This window comes from Camelus ferus, chromosome 2 (assembly GCF_009834535.1).
Source record: "Camelus ferus isolate YT-003-E chromosome 2, BCGSAC_Cfer_1.0, whole genome shotgun sequence".
Taxonomy (NCBI): domain Eukaryota; kingdom Metazoa; phylum Chordata; class Mammalia; order Artiodactyla; family Camelidae; genus Camelus; species Camelus ferus.
Genome location: NC_045697.1, coordinates 100208841 through 100228144, shown reverse-complemented (window position 1 = coordinate 100228144; position 19304 = coordinate 100208841). Strand labels below are relative to the sequence as shown.

General features: G+C 37.5%; 1 protein-coding gene and 1 long non-coding RNA gene across 2 annotated transcripts in view; both read left to right on the top strand.

Annotated features, from left to right (window-relative positions):
* RNF150 (ring finger protein 150) overlaps positions 1-19304 on the top strand; it is a 225570-nt gene that overhangs the window by 66165 nt on the left and 140101 nt on the right. The gene's annotated exons all lie outside the window — the stretch shown is intronic.
* LOC116658694 lies at positions 6175-16925 on the top strand. Its single transcript, XR_004313961.1, has 3 exons — positions 6175-6353; positions 12222-12230; positions 16913-16925. It is a non-coding gene; the product is annotated as an uncharacterized LOC116658694 (long non-coding RNA).

Genomic DNA, 19304 nt, shown 5'->3' with positions numbered 1-19304 from the left:
CCTAAGTGTCTTTGGTTATGCATCCAAAGTTACCACTTCTCTTATCATAGCATTACAACCCATTTGTGCTCCTCCTATTATATGTGGGCTAAAGGGAAATTAAGATGTTCCTACCATTTGACCCAGTCCTCCCACTCCTTTGAATTTATCCAAGGAAGCTGTCCAATAGCATTTTTTTAAATCCATAATTCTGTGCAAACGATGGGTATTACGGCGTTTTCTTTGACAAAAAGGAACAGACATTGTTTTTTCATTATTTCTTTTAATTGAAGTATGGTTGGCTTACAATGTTGTGTTAATTTGTGGTGTACAGCATATGATTCAGTCATATATATATATATATATATATATATATATATATATATATATATATATATATATATATATATATATATATATATATATACACACACATGTATTCTTTTCATTGTACAAGATTTTGACTGTAGTTCCCTGTCCTAGCAGTAGGACCTTGTTAATCTATTTTATATAGAGTAGTTAGTATCTGCAAATCTCAAACTCCCAGTTTTTACCACCACCCACCCCCTTCCCCCCTCGTAACCACAAGTTTGGTTTCTATGTGGAACAGATATTATTTAAATGCCTAATATTTTACCAAATTAGGAGGCATCAATTTGATGAAGTAAGACGCAGACATTTAAGTCATCGTGGTGACTGTAGAGACTTAGGGGGACACTTGGATGCATGGTAAGTGAACAAAATAGAAGACAGAACTGAATATACACAATAATGATAGCCTGACAAATCTGTAGACATATGAACATATATTAGACAGGAAAATATAAAAATGAAAAGAATTGTATAAACTTTGGGAAATATAGATAATTCTGTTCATTTGAAATATTTCCCTTAAATGTCATTATGTGGTTTTTGCAGCAGACGTGTGATTTGTTTTTTTAAGGAGTGAAGAAAAAAAGTGTAGATAAATATAGTCCACCTCAATTGTCTCACAGACCAGGTGCCTGCAGCATTTTTGTACTGCCTGGTGAGAGAGAGCTTTCAGAGTGTTGTTAAAGGGACCACATTTTAAACAGATCTTCCTTTGGAGGGAGAGAGCATTTTGAAGAGGCAGCTTTAGCAGAGAAAATGAGGCTAGATCATTTATCTTATTTTCTTTTTCATTTTTATCACCATTGACTGATTTAATCTTTTCCCATGCCTACCCCTCATAGCTAAATGCCAAAGACACTCCCTTACTCCCTGTCCAGAGCTCCACTCCAGCCAGGGAAACTGATCTAATCTGCAGGCTTACATAGTTGAAAGAATTCCATGAGATCTTCCTAAAAATCACTTTTCTTTCCCATTATATACACCAATTTAAATGTCATCTCTTGTCCTGTTTTGAAACCTGCCTAAACAGTCATTTTCCTTAGGGAGCTATCTGATGTGGACCCATCCTATACCCAGCCCTGCCTTATCATCCACCAACTCTCATTGCTCCCTTAGCTTAAGATTCCCAGCTTTACTTGTGGTTTTGCAAACATCCGTTTCATGCATTTCATGAATTTCAGTGCATGTCCTTAAGTCGACTTAATGCACGTCTACTCTGATTCCTCGTTCTAGTTACACTGACAAAGGCGGGCACCCTGCTTATTTTCCTTGCCTATTTGCACAGTCTTCAGAAGAGTGATCTCCACTGAGTGTGTATCAGGAAATACCATCAGCTGACTCAGAAACGCATAAATTTTAAGAGGGCGGATGCTAAGTGTTCATTTTCAAAGGAGTAGCGATCATGAAAACAGTAACTTTTTTTGAGGACTTGCTCTAGGACATGCACTGGGTGAAACACTTTCCATTTTTTATTTAATTTATTCCTAACTGCAACCTGATTAGATGATGGTGCTGCTATCCAAGTTTTGCAGACAAGGAAACCGAGGCATAGAGCAGCTAAGCAAGGAAATAAATGACTGAGAGGGTGATGCAGGCTCCCAGATCACCCGTTAGATGGCAAAAATCGCCACCACTGGAGTCGAACGGGATGGTGGAAAGGTTTGATTTCATGTCAGTATTTCAAAACTTGAGAGATTCCACATAAACACCTGAGTTTTGGCATTTTTTTGAAAAATAGAGAAGTCTGGCAACAATTTGCTGGAGTTGAGTAGAATCTGTTCCTTTAGCAGGGAAATAGACTCCCCTCCGCCCCCAGCCTGCCACAGGGGGGCTCGAGTCACTTAGAATTTTATCGTACTACTTAATATTTAAAGGTTTTTCTGTTAATGTGAAATCTTGCTTTACTTAGGGGTTTCTGATTGTTTAGTATTTGTAACTTTGAGGAGGGAAAGTTAATGTGAAATCCCAAATGGTTAAAGAATTTGAAGTTCCATCAGTTCCTATGAAATAGACTCAGTGAACATAACCACTGAAGTAAAAGGTTGTCATAAAGTGGTGGATAGAAATGGAAGCAGTTTGACTAAGGAAAAGTTTAGCTTTGCTTAAAATCTCCAAAAAAATTCTGTTGGTCTCCTTATTATGCCAGAGTTTAATATTCCTTATGTTTTGTTTAAAAAAAAATAGCACTACCAAAATAATAATTTACTAACACAACCATGATGGTATCACATCCCTGCTTAGTAGCCTTTACTGGTTCCTCACCACCTTCTGGGAAAGGTCAAAACTTTGCTTAGCTCACCAGGGCTCTCATGATCTGGCCTGTATGATCTCCTCCCATTAAAATGCTTTAAACTAGGAGTACTGGAAATGTAATCTAAGTAGTTATTGTATTAGTGAAGTAGTCTGGAGAAGTTTAAATTTTGGATAGACGGGCTGGGTAAGACTTCAATAAGGAAGTGCGTTTGAGGAATATGAAGGAGCCACCCAGGTGCCTATCTGAGGAATGACGTTCTAGGTAGAAGAAAGAAGTGCAAAGGCCCTGAGGCAGTAGCATGTCTGACTTGTTGGAGACACAGAGGGGAGCCCAATGTGGCTGGAGAAGCAGTGACAGATGAGATCAGAGAGAGAACAAGTAGCCACGTCAGGCCCTTAGATCTGATGACCTCTAGGTGTCATGGAAGCCCTTGGATGGTTTTGAGTAAGGCAATGACATGATCTCACCTAAATGTTTTAACAAAAGCACCCTGGCTCTGGGGCTGTTATAACTTGAAAAAAAGCAAGGAGAAAGAGAGGGAGGTCAGTTAAGAGGCTTTTGCAATAATACATATAAGAGATAATGCCAGCTCAGACCAGGATGGTGGAAATGGAGATGAGAAGAGATATGATTCTGGGTATCATTTGAAGGATGAATCAATACATTTTATTAACAGACCAGATATGGAGCATAAGGAAAAGAGTAACATCAGAGATGAGATTAAGGTTTTGGGTCTGACCAGAAAAATTAATATTAACTGAGCTAGGGAGGATTGAGGAGGAGGATGTTTTAGGGGTGGCAAGCAAGGAGTTCTGCTTGAGACAAGTTGAGTTTGAGATGCCTGTTTGATATCCAAGGGAGATGACAAGCAGAAAATTGGATAGATAAGTCTGGAGTTCAGGCGGAAGGTAGAAATTTGGGAGTTATCAGCATGTAGGTGTTATTTAAAGCTGTGATTTTTGCTGAGAACACCAGGATATTGAGACCAGAGATGCTCCAGCCAGGCTCAGAGGTCAGGGAGATGAGAGGGTGATGGAGAAGGAGCAGCCAGAGAAGGACAGAAAATTAAGCACTCTTCTGATGTTCTAGAGCTTTGGCAGGGGAAAGGATTTAAAGAAGAAAGAGTGGGCAATGGCTGATGATAACTCACAGTTGAGAAGACTTGACCATTGGATTTAGCAAGTAGAAGTGACAGGCAAACTTGAGAGGAGCCGGCAAGGTCCCTGCTCTCTTGGAACTTACGTAATAGGAGGAATATAGACACAAGAAAGTTTGACAGATAAATATATAATATATATTGAGAGGTAATGATAAATGCCCTAGGGGAAAAAAGAAGGTAGGGACATGAGATAATGACTGGATGCTCTTTTAGATAGGACAACCTCTCTAAAAAGTGATGTTTGAGCCCACATCTGAAGACTGGCATCCAGTGGGGAGGCACTTGGACAGCCCTATGGATTTTACAGACAACATCCCTCTGATTAGTCAGATGTTTGGACTAATTGGTTGTTTCCCCCAAGTGTGTCAGTTGTTGAATATTTTGCATATAACCTCTGGCTGAGCCATGTGAATATATGGGGAAAATAGTGTTCTAGGTGGGAGGAACAGCAAGGTCAAAAGGTCAGAGCCCCCAGAAGCAGGGCATGTTCACATGTATAAGAAACTGACCCAAAGCCAGTGGCTGGGGCACAGGGAGGCATGACGTCAGAGCTCTGCTGCTTTCAGGAAAGCTCTCCCAAAGACACACTCTGTTACCAAATAATGTTTATCTACCTTAAAAGGTTATCATTCACTGAGTATCTGTGTGTGTTAATGTACAGTGCATGTGTATGTATATTAATATGAATCATGTATCACACACGTAATTTTGCTCATTGCCAGTTGGAAGCAATGTCTCTCTGCATAGTTATTACTTCTTCACATACCACTGTCTAATACTACAGTCATCAATTTTAGAGTCACATATTTCTAAAGGGAAAGGAAAATTAGAAAGGCTGAGTTTTGTCTTGAATATTTTCTCACTGAAAGGGATTCTTATACAAGTCAAATAGCAGTGACCTTTCATAAAATTATAAACTCACCTAATTCCCTTTCTGAGAAATCTAGGTCTATAAACTCAACATTTTCTTTTGGGGTTTCTTCCAAACTCAAATATGTCAACTGGAAAATGCTTTTCTTCAGGCTTTAAGAACTTTTTGTCTTAAATCTATTTATGTAATAAAAAAGAGGAAAAAATTAAATTATAATTAGAAAAATATTGACTCATAATAAATATTCCAAACACTACAACTAGTTTCATTTATTTGTGCTTCCTTCTGATTTTTGTTTCAAACTTATAATAAGTGTATATAATTGTAATATATTATGCATATGTATATATTTATGTGTACATAGAAATATGTATCTTTCAACTTTTCTCGTAATATTTTTAGAAATACTTCTCCATATATAATGGCAGTGTAATATTAAATATTTATAAATTAAAAATAATTTTTGTAGCTTTCTTATACTATACACAAAAATAAACTCCAAATACTTTTAGAACTTAACCGTAAAACCTGAAACCATAAAGCTCCTAGAAGGAAACATGGCAGTATGCTCTTTGATATCAGTCTTAGCAATATTTTTTTGAATATGTCTCCTCAGGCAAGGGAAACAAAAACAAAACTGAGCAAATGGGACTATATCAAATTAAAAAACCTTTGCACAGTGAAGAAAACTATCAGCAAAACAAAAAGGCTGCCTACTGAATGGAAGAAGATATTTGCAAATGATATATCCAATAAGGAGTTAATAAACAAATTATAAAAAGAACTCATACAACTCAACATCAAAAAAACAAACAGCCAGATTAAAAAATGGGCAGAGGTCCTTAAAAGACATTTTTCCAAAGAAGACACACAGATGGCCAACAGGCACATAAAAAGATGCTCAGCCTCACTCATCATCAGGGAAATGCAAATCAAAACCACAGTGAGATATCACCTCACAGCTGTCAGAATGGCTGTTAACAAAAGGATAACAAACAACAAGTGCTGGCCAGGTTGTAGAAAAAAAGGGTACTCTGATGCACTGTTAGTGGAAGGTAAATTGGTGTAGCCACTATGGAAAACATTATGGAAGTTTCTCAAAAAAAGTAAACTAGAACTACCATAGGATCCAGCAGTTCTACTTCTGGGTATTTATCTGAAGAAAAAGAAAACACTAATTCAAAAAGATAACCATTCTTACCTTCATTGTAGCATTATTTGCAGTAGCCAAGATATGGAAAGAATCTAATTGACCATCAGTAGGTGGATGGATAAGGAAGTTGTAGTGTGTATACATATATATGTATGTGCATATATGTGTACACACATACATTATGGAATATTACTTGGCCATAAAAAATAAAATCTTGCCATTTGTGACAGCACAGATGCATCTGGAGCGTATTTTGCAAAGTGAAAAGAGTAAGACAGAGAAAGACAGATACCATATGAATTTACTTGTACATGTAATCTAAAAATCAAAACAAATGAACAAACATAACAAAACAGAAACAGAGTCATATTTACAGAAAACAAACAAGCAGTTACTAGAGGGGAGGGGGACAGGGGATGAGAGAAATAGATGAGAGAGATTGAGGTACAACTTGCAGTTACAAAATAGTCACAGGTATAAAATGTGCAATGTGAAGAATATAGTCAGTAATAACATAATATCTTTGGTGGCAGGTGGTAACTAGACTTATCATGGTGATCATTTTGTAACATACAGAAATATCAAAACACTATGTTGTCCACCGGGAATTTACATAGTGTTGTAGGTCAATTATACTTCAAAAACAAACTCATAATAAAAGAGATCAGACTTATGGTTACTAGAGATGGGAGGTGGCCAGAGAGGGCATTGGATGAAGGCAGTTAAAAAGTACAAGTTTCCAGTTAGTTGTAAAATAAATAAGTACTAGGGTTAAAATGTCAACATGATAAATATAATTAACACTGCTGTATGTTATATATGAAAGTTGTTAAGAGAGTAAATCCTACGAGTTCTCATGATAAGGAAAGAAAATTCTTCTTTTTCTTTTATTTTGTATCTGTCTGAGATGATAGATGTTCACTAAACTTACTGTGGTCATCATTTCATGATGTTTGTAAGTCAAATCATTATACTGTACACCTTAAACTTATATAGTGCTATATGTTAATTATATTGCAATAAAACTGAAAGGGAAAGAAGTTTTAAGTAATTTTTATGTAATTTCAGTATATGTATCCATATGTATGTATATGTTTTGCATATATTTCTCACTTTAATGATTTTGTAAGTCTCCACATTTTAAAAAATCAGGTTTATACTTTTAGTAACAGTGTAATATTCAGTTTTATCAATTATACTCTAAAATACTTGGCTTTTCCTCCATTTAGGGGCATTTAAATAGCTTGCAGTTAGTTTTTATTGCAAGGATCATACACATTTTAAAACTTATATCTGTAGATAAATTTACAGCAGTGGAGTAACTGAACATATTTATTGTCTTTTCATCAGCAGATGTCTCTCCAGATAGGTGCTATTTATAATGTCATCAGCAATGAATGAGTTTACTTATTTTCTCCATCCCAACCCCAAAGACTTTTATTTAAAAAAAAAAAAAAGTTTTGCTGAAATATTTGCTGGCGGAATTCCCTTTATTTATATTTCTTTGATCATTGGCAATGATTTTGTGGTGGGGTTTTTTTTCACTTTCTGTGTTTCTTCTTTATTAAATTTTTGAATCTCTTGTCCACTTATCCATTGGGGGTTTGATGGTGGTCTTATTAAAAAATTTTTAATGCCTTAATTTTTAAAAAACATTTTGAATGTTTTTTATTTTTCTAGAAACTAACCCTTGTTGTAACTGTTGTAAATTTTTTTCTCTTCCTTTAACCTTTTTTATCTTAATTCTGTTGTCCTAATAGCTCTTATTTTTACCATTTTCCTCTCGAGTGTGACACTTCTTTTTTTTTTCTGTAGATCTATTTCTTAAGTTTTTTTAGACTAATGTTCTTATCCTTAATTATGTTGGTTACACCTTTCACTTGTTATCTCTAGTACTTAATGACAGACTATTCATAATTCCTTTTTCACTATTAGCATAATATAAACCCTTGAAACATCTAGCTTCGCCTATTCTCCCTTTTGCTTCTTACTTGTAAGGTTTCTGTCATCCCTTAGTTGAGACACAACTGATATTAACAATATTTCATAATACCTTTCTCTCAAAACAAGTGCCAACCACGAATTGGCCTGGCCCTGCCTGTGGCTGAATATCAGGCCTGCCTGCTGCTCTTATTTTGAAAATCTGTTGCTTCTACCCCAGTTCTTAGATTTTATCAGAAGAGAGAGTGAGAAATGAGAGAAGAATTATGTTGATTTCCGTCATCTTGGTATCTCTAGGTAGCTTTCACCAAACGCTGTATCTCAAAGATACTTCCTTCTTCACCTTCACAAAGTAACAGCAGCCGTTTCTTTTTCACTTACCCACAGTTCTGACCCATCCTGGATGGCTGCATGCCAAGATGGGTCTTCCTGTAGGCTTTGTTCCCCAGTGGTCCACAGATGCATAATCTCTAACATTCTGCCAGGACATTGCTGAACGGAAACCTTGCGCTTCATTGTACTTCCTGCAGCGTCTTTTGGCTGCTGTGTAGCAGTTGCTGTGAATTACCTGCTACTTCTCCCCCACCCTTATTCTGCCAAGTGATGGTGTGCTCCAGCAAGCAGCATTGCACTGGTTCCATCGAAGACTTGGCTTTCCATGGAGTATAAGATACGGCTTTAGATGACATGGATACGTGTGCCCATGAAGGTGAAGGTAGGGTGCAGAGTAGATCTTGGCCTTTAAAGTGAGTCATGATCCTTCTTGGTTTGGGTTTTTCCCTGGTCCTTCTGTGATACCTTGTGTTTCTCGGGCAGCATCCTTTCATTGTTCTGTTTGCCTCTCTTCTGGTTAATTACAATCTCACTGGTAAGGGATTTCTTGGGTAATTCTTCATTACAAGTGATGGCTTTGACTGCCTTTGAGTGCCAAGAGAGAAAATGACACCCTGTAGAAATATGAGGTGTATTAAATTCATTGATGAAAAAAACAATATAGTTTTAACAGAAGGAGGGCTGGAAGGATTCGGAGGACCTTTACCAAAGATTGAAGAGGCTTTTTTCAGGATTAGTCAGTGTATAGCCTTACTTGTCTCTGACTGTGATCCCTGGAAGATCTTCTTGTTCCTGTGATTCAAGAGTCAGTTACATAAAGAAGTCTCTAGTGTCCATTTTAACCTAATCTGACAGGATTTTTTATGTATTTGGGTTCATTTGGGCATTTCAAAAAATCTTCGTTTGGCTCCCATGTTCTGTTTTTCTTCCCCAAAGTAAAAATGATTTATAACCAAGATCCACTGATACTTCACTTGAATTTTTTATTTTTGATGAAAAGTTTGTCCTGTGAGTCAACATCTTTGTGTGTGTCTGTCTTTGATCAGCTCTGGGAATGTGCTCAGAGTTACCAAGGCCAGAAACCTTGATCCGGACCAGTCCCTGCCTTTCTCTGCTGCAAATAAAACTCCTGTTGACAGTGGAGAGCTGTGGGGATGCAGGAAGAGGTCAAAATTCCTTCAGCAGGAAAGACTGAAGGCATTTGACTTGTTCAGAGTACTGTCACAGCATTTCGACGTAGGTGAAAACTAGCAACTAGAAAAAGCCAATCCCTCACACGTGTTTTTTTTAACTTTTTTCAGATATAGGCAAGCTGTGAAATACTAAATCAGGGAAGCACACACTCACACGCGCACGCGTGCACACAAACACACACACACACACACTGTGCTGTCATAAGCCTGAGAAGGCTTGGACTGGACTTTAAAACTGACTTTGGATGCTTTTTTTTGTTCCTTTATTTGAGGGGGAAGAGGGGAGTCATTTCTTTAATTGGTGTCTAGGGCAAAAGTTAGGATTTAAAAGGCAAAGAAAATGAAGGGATCCAAACATGAAACCAGTGAAACAAGCAAGTACCTCCTTTTATCCTTACATCTGTTTGTCAGGAATAACAAACATGCCTCCTCTTATGTGGGCCCAGGAATTATGAGGCCACGTGACCATACTGTCTGGCAGTAATTCCCTCACCAGTGGAATAAATGGGGAGAGAACTGAGCACGATGAATTGCCTTTTGATTTGAATTAATCTTAAGCTGGCCGGGAAAAAAAAAAATTTCTTTTTTAAACAAAATAAAAATGGTCATGGGACCAGGGCACCGCAGATGTTGAGAAGCTGAGGAAGCCGTCAGCAATTTGAAAAGAATTCTTGTTACACATGCTTCCAAAGATACGGAACCACTGACTCAGGAAGTGTGAACTTCAATTTTGGCCCTGGTGGGTGTCAGTAAATTACAGTTTTATGAAAGCAAAGTCTACTCTGCAGCTTCCTCCCAGACTTGTGGTTGTGTCTTTCCTAGAATGCTTCAGTAACAAGTTTATATAACTTGTCCCCAGCTTTGGCAACCGGAGAATAGACTCTAGTCCAGTCATGAATGCGAGTAACAGAAAAGAGTGCATCTCGTTTAAAGAAGAGTGTTGGTGTCTGTTTAGGCAGGAGACAACATTTGAAAGTTTTGTGGAAGTATAGCTCCCCCAACCCCCATCCAAAGTTATAAGAAAGGCAAAATTTCATCAGCTAGCCATCAGACCAAGATGATATTTGACAACCTTTTGCCTGTCGTCCCATCTTAGGATCATAATTAATTCCTGCATTTCTGTAGTTTTAAAATGTTCCAATTTCTAGCCATCTCCTATATCTCCTCCTGCATAATACTTAGACACTTCTCTTTGGCTTTCCTATTAAATCATTTTCCCTTTACATTTATAATCTGTATCAACTCAGCCTTCCATGTGGAGACCTTGACCAAAAAATATGCTGTGTCTGAATTTCAATTTCTTATAAAATATATTGTAAAGATATTTATACTTAAGGACTAGAAGAACCCTTTATTGGGATTCTTTATCTAAAAGTGATTCTAATAATTGATCAAGATTTGTGTGTAAATAAAAATGGGTCAGTAAACTTCATAGGTTACTACATCAGCACAATTGCTTGACATCATGCAAATCATTGACTTATAAATGTTCATAACCTAGAATCCAAAACAGAGTTCTTTGAATGGAGTAGGACCCTAATAAGGGTTCACTGAGTTGAATTTAGGGTTTGCTGTATTGAAGGAAATCATTTTGGCAGGGCTCATCTCATTGCTCGGGCACGCACCTGCCCACGTTAGAGAGGGAAAGGGCTGGTGTGACCTTCCGCTTAACAAGATGTTTCTGTAAACTCTCCTATTTTGATTTAAAAATGTTGTGTTCTAGTCCAGTACGTCAGTATCGGGAGTTTCAGTAAAGCTTAATGATTCAGAACATGGCTGCATTCCTGGAACCAACACTTTTTTAGCTAAATGCCTTCGCACAAGTTTCCTAACCTCTCAAAGCTGCCGGTTTTCTTATCTATAAAATGGAAATTCTGTTGGGATGTACTTTATACTCATTAGTAAAGCATTTTGCTCACATTATGCTATGTGCACTTCTTCCCCCTTCCAGAAGCCATCCTCTCTGATGTGTTTGATATATCGCCTTAATTATGCATGCATCCTTTAAAAATATGTAGGATTACTTTGCATGTGAGTGTTTAATTTACATAAAGAAGAGAAGGAAATCTTGGTAGATATCAATAGAATATACTGACTTCAAACCTACTACATACCCCACAAGAAGGTTACGAGGGTTAAAGAAGATAATAAAGAGCCTAAGTGCTTCTTAAATGATGGCTGTCTTGGATGCTCCCTAATTCTTCCATTTACCTTAACACCGTGGCACGTGTATTGCGGGTAGGGAGATTACTCTAGGGGTCTGAAATCCAAGTTGTCGTCCATGAACCCTGAGCAGTATTTTTACTTCTGCGTATATTTTCACATATAGGCTGACCTCTTTGACTCTCTTCCATAGCACAGAAAGGAATGATTACCAATCAAACCATTGTGTTCCTTGGATTCAGAAACTGGCTGGTAGTTGGGCCACCCAAGCACTGACCTGTTCAGCCATTCCTATCAGAGTGGCTCCCTTTCCCCTTATGCCAACCTCCAATTTTTCACCCTCCTAAAATGACTGAAATTCTGCATGTGCACCCATAGCTAGTCTGATTAATGATACAAGAGAACAGATATCCAAACCTGGACTCAGATGCCGAGAACGTATTGAGGAGAAGAAAGTATTTACATATGTTTGGCCTCCCTACCAAACCTACATCTCCTTGTAGACAAGATGTTAAACCTTACGCATCATGTGAATTTGACAGGGTATGCCTAGAATCAGGCCTCCTCCTTCTAATATTACTGAGCATTTTAGAACATTTTTGCTCAGCTCTTTGTAGGAATGATGGATACTTGATGAATTCTTACATTTAAAAAACCATGACCTGTTGTCATTTTAATAGTAAACTCCTTCTAGAAACTCTTCTTTGCTGTCATCTATGTTAGACTGGCATCTTGCCTTTATCAGAGAGACTCAGAAGTCCATTCTCTGCATCACCTGCCCCTCTCTTTCACAAACACACCAGATTTTGTGTGTCTCAAAACCTGCACTCTCTTCTTTGCTAATTACCTACCGAGCTCTTGGGAAGACTTCCCATTTTCCCTTCCAAATGGGTCTGTGTTATTTATTTGCAAGCTCACTACACACAAAGGTACTATATTTGAATTTTTCTACATGCTGATACTGAGATTATATTTAATAAAAAGTCAAAGCATTCCCCCCAAATGATTTGATCACTGAAGCTCAGATTGAAATGCAAAACTCATTTTCAGCCTGAGAAAAGATTGTCTTACAACCCTACCAAAGTCTTCCCTGCAATGTTTAATCCTCCTCTCGGTTTACTTGGAACCATATGCTGAAGACAAGGCTCAAGGACTTCAAAAACTTCCTTGACGATGCTTTTATGTGTATGCCTTCGGTGAGGATATAAAGAGAAGGGACACCACCACTCCCAGCACACCCGGCAAACACAGAGGAAGGAAGGGAGGCAGGGAGAGATGGAGAGAAAGAGAATGAATATCAAAAAAGGAAGCAGAACATCTATGCAGGAGAATCACTACCTTCAACAAAAATTACCAGTTACCTCTGATTTTTATTTTTCAGATTATGCATTCTGGTATTCGTTTTTCTGTTTCGTACTGGTAGCAATTGCTAGTATCTTTTGTTGTCCTAGAGCTCTTAGGATTTGTTTTCTTTGGGACATAGTGAAAAATCAAGAATGCAGTCACAGGGCCAAATTGCATTTTTTCAGACTCATCTAATTCTTGTGTAGAAAGAGCCTCAAGCAAAGAAAACCAGCTTGAATTGAACTAGCTGAAATGTTAGAAAGTGCTCAGTTTTTGAAATGCCTCAGAACTCTGGAATAGTTTGTTCTTTCATAATAATGTCAGGGGTATATGATGGCGAAGTAGAGAGACCTGGAGGCGTTGAATTGCCCTTTATTTAATCTTCTTAATTTAAAGTTTTGTTTGTCTTGAGCAATCTAATTCTTTATGCAGTAAGACTGACTGTCTCCACATACAAAGTGTTTCCTTCAACACTGTTAAGTAAATTGAATTTCTCTGCTTCACTAGAAGTTGCTGGGTTTTATTGATTTTTTCCCTCATTTTGTTATAGGCAGGTGAGCTGCAAATGTCAGTTCCAGAACGTATCTGATAAATGCCTGTTTAATTTTAACTGATGATTTCATATTCTTGAATGATTAACTTTTCATAAAGTAGCTCTCTTTCTAATAGGTGCCTCATTGAGACCTACAATTGTGTACGTAATTCTTTAGCTCTCATGAAATACCTTCATGAAACATTTTTGAAAATAAGTTAGATCTTATATTATCGGGGGGGCCCATCATTTCCTAAGAATGGAATGCACTCACCAAATAGTTGATTCTTTAGATATAGCCATGGTGGCTCTGCAAATGGCCCATGGCTTAATGTCATATATTACTTACAGCGTTCATTTACAGACTATAATGTTCATGAAAGTTGTATTCAGTTCTTCCATATTTTCTTATTACACTATATTTGATTTAAAGCAAATACTATTTTATTGACATCTCCTCAAAAGTAGTGATGTACTTTCCATTAATCCTTGAGTGGGTCATTTTTTTCTTTAGTTTTTCTTCCCAGTGGCAAGCAAAAGTAATCCATGGGACTAGTTTTTAAAGCCAAAACAATCCACAGAAGAAATATCTTTGAGAAATTCTGCTCCTGACCAGAGGTTTCAGATTGTATTTTACAGAATCTTGGCACCTGGGGACTTCAGGCCAGGTGCAGCTCTGCATTTACGGGAGAAGTATGTTTTCTGGTAACTGGGGTTTGCGTGAGGATACTGTTTCTGTGTGCAGTTCCTCTGTGCTATTCTCCATCATCCTTTGTTTCCATGATGTACTTTCATGCTCCCTCATTATGAGGTGTCCTCTCACCCCGCTTGCCTTTCCTCACCACGGCCCGGTTAATCGTTCCACCCTCTACGACCCCAGAGCACATTGTTTACATATCAGTGTGGCCTTGGCTATAGTGTGTTGTGATTTACCTGTTTGGCTAAGACATCCACAGCACTTGCGTGTGCTTCTGTTACAGCACTGAGCACAGCAGGTTATAAAGGTGTGTGTGAGCATCTGTCTCCCTAACTGGGCTCTGAGCTTCCCGAGGCTAGCAGCCACATTCAGAGTGCTGGCCATGGGCTTAGGACCACATAGCAAGTGCTCATAATAATGTCCAACATTTACTAAATAGTTTAGTAAATGCTTTGGATAACAGAGACCAAAAAATAAGTGCTGACACTTTTAATAGTTAAACATTTTGTCAGTGAGGCACATGAGGCTGATGGTATTTTTAGGAGCCATTGATTGAGAAAATACGGAATGATTAAAATTTGCTGTGAATTTTGTAATGTTGAAATACTGCTGTTACAAAATACACAGACTGGGTAATTTATGAACAACAGAAATTGTCTGACACATTATGCTGTACACCAGAAACTGACACAGCATTGTAAACTGACTATAGCTCAATAAAAATTAATTAATTAATTAATTTTAAAAAATAGAAATTTAGTTCGCACCAACTCTGGAGGCTGGAAGTCCTAGATCAGAGTGCCACCTTGGCTGGGTGAGGGCTCTCCTCTGGGTCACAGATTCTTGTATCCCCACCTGGGGTCTCTTTTATAAGAGCATTTATCCCATTCATGAGGGCTCTACCCCGCCCAAAGTTTCTACCTTCTAACACAGTCACATTTGGAGTTGATATTCCAACATGTGAATTTTGGAGGGCAGACAAACATTCAGACCTTAGCACCAAAAGAAACTGCCAGCTCTGTTAATTTCTTCAGCCTTCTTTCTTGATTCTTGAACTAAGTCCTCTGGACAGGGTGAAAGGTATTTAAGGCGGAGCACCAAAGGTCAGGTTCTGAGGAGCATCCCGGAGTATATCGTGCACCCCAGCTGTCTCCAGCACGTTTCCATGGGACTGAGAGAAGTCTTCACCTTCCCTCTTTGTTTAGGAGTTTTATTCTGGGACCTGAAAATCAGCCAAGCATTCTCTTCTCCTAAAGCACCATGGGAACTAACCTGATGGCCCAGATTTCTCAGGGTGGGGGTCCAAGTGAGAATCTTCCTTCTTTGCATGTGTTATAATTATCTAATACATAATTTAAATTCTGTAAACTGTTAGGTACTTTAACTTAGCAAATAAGCAGTTATTTATATTTCAATTTATTTGTGTATCTGACTGTTTGCATGCTGGCTGTTGTAAAGAGTGGATCCCTCTAGCATAGATATATCTTGGTGGGAACTTAAAATTTTTTAAGGCTATGGTTAATTCTAAAAGTGTGTGTACAGGTTGCTCACTAATGTTGGCACTGTTGATCTTCCATTGACATGTCTTAAATATTACACGAATCGCATTGAAAGCTAATACCAGCTTTCCCAGGAAAAATGAAATCAACTTTTACAGCTGGAAGTAGTTTAGTCCTTGGCCTCCAGCGCCTTAACTTTCTATCTTGGGAAAAATGCTTTTTTGATCCAACAGTTTATTGCAAAAATGGTTCAGGCTTCTGTTTACATGATGAAAAAAGAAAATAAATTAAATTATTTTATTGGGAAACTGGGGCTAAATGCCTGCAAAGTAATTTGGAAATTCCAAACTTTGAACTGTTTTTTCATTTCCTTCAGAAGAAAATGCAGAGCTAATATGCTCATCAGATTATGTTTATGTTTTCTGTCTTCTTCCAAATTCCCATAATGAAATTTATTTCTCTTGTTGTTATATGCCTATCCTCATATTAAAGTTTTTCCGTAAACATTATTCATGAGTTTCTTAAAGCCTTTATATGATGAGGTATTGACTTAAAATAGAGTAGTTTAATTTACACTGGCTGTTTGAGTGATGCGCACTAGCTTTCGTGCTTTCTAAAAAGCTAACGGGTGATGTAGCAGGAAGATGATGAACAGAAGTGATCTTACTTCATAAAAGAAAATCCCCAAAACAAAAAACCTTAAGTAGAATGTCACATTTTTAAAAAAGAAATAGAATACTCTTTCCATTGGAGTAAATAAGGACAGTCAACCAGTGTATAATTTTCTTCTATAACCCACCAGTAAATGTATTTCTTCTTATGTCATATTAAAGAATTTCATTCAGGAAATAAATAAAATGCTGATGAATCTGTGCTAAATACTGGGTCCAGGCCAGGGGGATGCAAGGGTGAAAGGCTGGGACCCAGGCTGGTGGAGAATAGAGTGCTTGTTGGAAATAAACTCAAACCAGTGGTCCGTGACTTGCAGCACTTTTGAGCTAAGGGCCTTTTAGGTGAGATAAATAGATAAAATTGAGAATACGTTTATCTTGAGCTGTGCCGTGCTGTTTGACATTAGGATATTATTTTGAATAATTTCCTCTTTAAAAAATTTAAATGTGCCATGAGCAAGCGTTATCAATATTTTTCAGATAAATTTATTTATCAACAATTGTAACAAAAATGTTGCCTTTGGACTATTTATAATAGCCAAGACATGGAAGCAATCTAAATGTCCATCAACAGATGATTGGATAAAGATGTGGTATACATATGTTTATATTTATATATACGTGTATATATAGATAGATAGATAGCGTGGAATATTACTCAGCTATAAAAAAGAATGAAACAATTTCTATTGCAGCAACATCAGTGGACCTGGAGATTATCATACAGGTGAAGTAAGCCAGAAAGAGAAAGAAAAATATTGTATGATATCACTTACACTGGAATCTGAAAGAAAAAGACACAAATGAACGTATTTAAAAAACAGAAATAGACCTACAGGCATAGAAAACATACTTACAGTTAGAGTAATTAATGACTCTCATTGCCTTGTTAGGCCATGTCCTGATAACCAGTATTGTCTCCTGAAGCAAGAGTGCCATTCTATGGGATTTAAATTTATTTTACCACTTGGAGTTTAGGAATACATACATTTTTCCCCATGGATCTTAAATGCATAATTAACTTCTGTGTGTCCTCATCTCCGTTGATCTACTAAGCATTCCGTGACATTCTTCTTAGTGTAAACTGTGAGGAGGACTCACATGTTTGTGACCTTGAGGGCTGTGAAGTTGAGCCCATTAGCAGCGGCAGAAAGGACTTCTGATTGGGAGCCTTTCACATCCTGGCTTGCACCAAGAGGACTGATAAGATGAGCATGTGCCAGTTTCTCTTTTCCCCAGAGCCAGAGCAAACACCTAATTTGAGGTAAACATTTTCAGTTATGTCCCTTTAAAAAAAAAATTCAGCTTCTTTGAGGTATCAACTGACATGTAGAATTGTAAGATATTTGAAGTGTCCATGTTGGTGATTTGCTAGACACTGTGAAAGGATTCACCCCATTTAGCTATTAAACTTCTATCACCTCACGTATCCACTTACACATTCATTTATTCATTCACTTCTCTCTTGGTGAGAACACTGAAGTTCCACTCTCAGCAAATTTCAGTTATGCCCCTTTATTGTTCACTCAGCTTTGGACAGAAGGGTGCCTGACAATCTCAGAGTTACTAGAACATGTTAGAGCTCTGACTTTTTGAGTTAAATTGTGGAGAGTTGTTGAAAGTAAAGGGTAACTTTCATCACCCTCAGTTGCTTTGATCAGATGAAAAGCAACTAGCCTTGCCTTTGGGGACCGTAGGGTTCTAGTGGAGTTCATAACTCTGGCTTCTCAGACTGGCCAAAAGGACTGTGTTTTGTTTTGGTCAGATTTTTTTAAAGTTTTTAATTGTAAAAAACACATACATAAATTTACCAACTCAGCCATTTTCAAGTGTACAGTTGAGTAACATTAAGTATATCTACATTGTTGTGCAACTGATCTCTAGAACTTTTTCTTCTTGCAAAACTGTAATTCTGTCCCCATTAGACAATAACTTCCCTTCTCCCCTCCCCCAGTCTCCTACCAACCATCATTCTGCTTTATGTTCCTATGAATTTGACTACTTTAGATACCTCATACAGATGGATTCCTACCGTATTTGTCTTTTTGTGACTGACCTATTTGACTTAGCTTAATGTCCTTAAGGTTCATCTATGTTGTAGCATGTGACAGGATTTCATTCTTTTTTATATATACCACATTGTACTCATCCATTCATACAGCAATGGATACTTGGGTTTCTTCTACCTCTTGGCTATTGTGAATAATGCTTCTATGAACATGGCTGTGCAAGTATCCTTAAGATCCTGTTTTCACAGAAACAGACTCACAGACATGGAAAACAAATTTATGGTCACCAGAGGGGAAAGAGGTGAGAAGGGATAAATTAGGAGTTTGAGATTTGCTGATACTAACTACTATATATAAAATAGATAAACAATAATTTTCTTCTGTATAGCACAGGGAACTATATTCAACACCTTGAAATAACCTATAATGAAAAGGAATATGAAAACAAATATATGTATGTCTATGTATGACTGAAACATTATGCTGTACACCAGAAACTGACACATTGTAAACTGACTATCCTTCTATAAAAAAATTTTTTTTAATTAAAAGAAAAGATCCTGTTTTCAGTTCTTTTGGGTATCCACCCAGAACTGGGATTGTTGGATCATATGATAATTCTATTGAAAGTATCTCCCATACTGTCTTCCAAAGTAGCTGTACCATTTTACAGTCCCATCACTGGTACACAAGAATTCCAATTTCCCCACATACTCGGCAACACTTGTTATTTTCTGTTTTGTTTTGTTCTGTTGATGGCAGCCATCCTAGTGGATGTGAGGTGACAATGTGGCTTTGGTCTGCATTTCTCTAATGATTAGTGATGTTGAGCATCTTTTCATGCACTTGTTGGCCATTTCTCTATCATGCTTGAAGTAATGTCTATTCAGATTCTTCATCCATTTTTGAATTGGGTCATTTGGTTTTTCGTTATTGTAGTTCTTTACATATTCTGTCTATTAACTCATCTGATATTTGATGGGCAAATATTTTCTACCGTTTTGTTGTTTGCCTTTCCACTCTGTTGATTGATAGGACTGGCTTTAACATTTGACGCTATAATTTGTGGAGGAATTATCTTTGACTGACCTGCTGACGTATGCCCGGTAATTTCTCCTGCTCATATAAGTACTG